Below are 3,631 nucleotides of genomic sequence, written 5' to 3'. Positions count from 1 at the left end.
CTTTAAAGGTGACATTGCCTCCCAAGCTTAATTCTACTCACATTTCCAGTTAAGTGAGTTTTTAGCACTATAAGTACTGGATATTTAGCTAACTTCTTACACTGATAAATTTGATATGTAAAGAAACTGTCTCTCTCTCAACAAAGAAGTCCAGAAAACCAGCCTAAGCAAGTTCTAAATATTGATTCCCTCAATGACATTTAAACGCCTAATCCTCACTGACTACACACAGAATGATAGAATAGGATCATAGAATCAGAATCAATGAGGCTGGAAAAGACCAAAAGGCCTTCAAGAACATGCCTGGAGAAGACTGAGAGGGGATCTTATCAACACTTACAAATATCTGAAGGATGGGTGTCAAGTGGTTGGGGCCAGGCTACTTCTGGTGGTGCCCAGAGACAAGAGAAGAGGCAATGGGCACAGATTGGAACATAGGAGGTTACACATGAATATGAGAAAAAAACTTTATTTTGAAGGCGGCAGACTACTGGAACAAGAGAGGATGTGGAATCTCCTCCTCTTGAGATATTCAAAACCCGTCTGGATACTTTCTTGTGCAACCTACTGTAGGCAACCTGCTCTAGCAGGGAAGGGGGAGTAGATGATCTCCAGATCTTCCTTCCAACCCTTACAATTCTCAGATTCTGTGATCATCAAGTTCAGCCATCAATCTAACCTATCAAGTCCCATCACTCTACTACATCCTTTAGTGCCTCATCAGCCTCTACCATGGATGATGATCAAAGATTCTGAAAAAAATCTGTTGCCATAGAACTTCAAATAAAACTGAGTTTGAGTACACATTCTTCAGCTTATTACATACCAATTAACAACACATTAAAAATAGTGTGCATTTTTTTGATACCACATGAAAAATGCAAACCTAGCTAAGATATTTGAAAATAAATTTTGAGTATGAGTTTTCAGCTACATCTTTACAGTCTTATCACTGTAAATCATTTCTCTATTTCTCTTTTTTATAGAGCATGGTTGTTTGATGAAAAACCTGGGATGGATTCAGTTTCAGAATATAAAAGGTCCTGTGAGTGCATAGCCTAAGAGGAAATATATGTTCTACTTCAGCACAGTGCCACAGCTATTCTTCCACTCTGCACAAGACGCAGTATATTCAAACACAACTGATACTTCCAGGATTTTAGTGCTGGATGAAGGCTGTCTGCTGAATGAATGAGCTGCAGTTGCCACAAAAGAACATGAATGGGCAGTTGTATGAGGCTCCAAACCAACATATGATTCTAATCATGATGCTGGACTGAAGATAGCAATGACTATTTTGGAATAAAAAAAAGACCAGCTGAGAGGTGCTAGATATGTGGTTGATAATTAATGTTCTTGTTGGAGGCTGGCCATGTTTCCATAAAAAGAAAACTAGAGTAACCCAGATAAAATAGAAAGGAAAAGAACAGCAGTGATTGAAAACACAGCTTTTGGTTTTGGTCCTGATTGTTACTGGCAACCTCACTGCTAGAGAAAAACAGGTTCAGAAGAGTTTTAGCAGCCACTGTGCACTGTGAGCAAATATACCAGCACTGTGCTATTTAAGACATCATTTTTGCTGCCTTTTTAGACACAGGCTCACCGCAGAAACAAAGGTTAGCTAAGATAGTCTGTTTTTAAACTGAAAGCTAACATCAAGGAGTGAAAAGAAGATAGACAACAATGGAAGAAAAACAAAAAAAAGAACAATAAAAATGTGTTATTGTGGTTTTCAGAACTGTGACTGGAGAAGATAGAAGTACCACTAAGACTCCTCCGTTTGGTCAGGACATTTTTCATAACCAAGTAATGAAGACCCAAGTCCTGTGATAACTCTGTAGTCCCTAAAGGACAGAAAACAACTCTGCTTTTGGTCTAGATAGGTTATGTTGCATCAGCAAGCCATGTGACTTGGCAGATGTGGACTTGATGACTAAAACAGTTGGTGCTGGGAGTAGATATCTACACTACAAGACTTTAAAGGAGGCTATTCTGAACTAGCCAACTGTAGAACTTAATGACTGTTAAGATTCAATGTGTCAGTTTACTTAATGTGAAAGGAATTCTGGAAGTTCCAAAGGACTTTGCAATCAAAACCAAAGCACAGAAGCAAGTATAAATGGAGATTCAAATTAGATAGTGCAGACCTGATCTGAACTAAAATACCTCTGCTTGGCCACACCACCACTGCTACGTTCATCTGCCTTGGGGAGAAGACCACGTGACTGCACAGCTAAAAGAGAACTCTTTAAAAGCCTTGTCCATGTTGTTTAGGCTTAGCCTATCCCTCTGTAGGCTCCACACAGTATGTATAGGCCTGAAGACATTATTTTGTTGTAGGTTTTCAGTTTATACTGTATGAAATACAGCAAAATGCATTTTGTAGCCTGACAGAAAGGGTGTGTGCAGCGTGCTCCGGGCATGGCCAGTGACAGTAAGTTTTCTGAGGACAGTCACCCTGCAGGGTTAGCAACAGTTTGCGCCAGAAGGCAGAGAGGTAGGGAATCCTCCTGGCACCCACTTGTCCAAGCTGCCTGTAGGGAGAAGCACACAAGTCCATGTTTTTGTTCATGTTGTCTTTGCATCTTATTCTGAGTTTTCATTTCATGAGCCGAGCTAGCTTTTTATTATCTTGGATAAAATGGAGTGTAGAGCTTAGAGGGTTATATTCCTCATTGCAAACTTAATCTGCTCATAAATAAGAGTTATAAAATGTATATTTCATTTAGGAATAAAAGTGTATGCCATTATTGTATAAGGTCTTTTACTGAGATTGAAAACACATTGCAAGGATTAAACATGACCTGAATATATGAAAACATAAAATTAAGGTATTACTCCAGAAAGCTGAGAGCATAACTTACAATTGATTTTGATAGACATTAAATGCTCTGGAGGATTAAAGCCACGAGAAGATATAGATTATGGTAATTCAAGATATTTTCAGTCCTGTGATTTCAGTGATCTAAAAGCCATTTTTATGTCAGTTCCTCCACATTAATCCAACTTCACTTGCAGCAAAGTACAGTAAAGAATCATTTGTTTTAACTGTGAAAAATAATAGTATCTTCTTTTTACTGTATACATTGTCAAAGAAAAATTTCTGGTGTAGTATTTAAATAGTTTCAGAAGGCTTTTGCCTCACTGAACATTTTATACAGAATCTGGGGACTTCTGATAGATGAAGCAAGGCTTGTTCTTATAGAACCAGTTTCTAAAGCCTCCATGTCATGAAGAAAATCCAATGCCTTTAATGGAACTGATATAGCAAAAATCCCCAAGTAGAATCAATCAGTTTAAAAGCATACAATTACTAATACATGTTAAGCGGACACAAACTGGATTTAAATCAAAGAAAGAACGCCTTTTCAAGGTTTTGCAGCAAATCAATTTAAAATCAAACCTTAAGGCAACACTGTGCAACCCTGTGCTTTTATAGACTCTGGCCAACTTTTATGGACAAAACTTGCTTTTACCAACGAAAGAGCCACACCTTCCACCGCTTACAGCATGACAGCCGCCCAATTCGTACATCAGCGACCTCTACACCAGCGCAGCGCACCCGGAACTCCGTCACTTTCCGCGGCGATGGGTGACGCCATCTTGCCGCGCCGCGGCGTGGCCCCGCAGC

The 3,631-nt window shown here is 39.2% G+C and overlaps 1 long non-coding RNA gene across 2 annotated transcripts in view; it reads right to left on the bottom strand.

Annotated features, from left to right (window-relative positions):
- Positions 1-3,625, bottom strand: part of LOC104911478 — an 18,758-nt gene extending 15,133 nt beyond the window's left edge. For both annotated transcript variants that reach the window (XR_004160129.1, XR_002116031.2), the window contains exon 1: positions 3,494-3,625. This is a non-coding gene — a long non-coding RNA (uncharacterized LOC104911478). The remainder of the gene's footprint in view (positions 1-3,493) is intronic.
- Positions 3,626-3,631: the final 6 nt, after the last annotated feature.

The sequence above is a fragment of the Meleagris gallopavo genome, chromosome 6 (genome assembly GCF_000146605.3).
Source record: "Meleagris gallopavo isolate NT-WF06-2002-E0010 breed Aviagen turkey brand Nicholas breeding stock chromosome 6, Turkey_5.1, whole genome shotgun sequence".
Taxonomy (NCBI): Eukaryota; Metazoa; Chordata; class Aves; order Galliformes; family Phasianidae; genus Meleagris; species Meleagris gallopavo.
The sequence above is the reverse complement of the archived record's forward strand: the minus strand, read 5'-3'. Positions and strand labels throughout refer to the sequence as shown.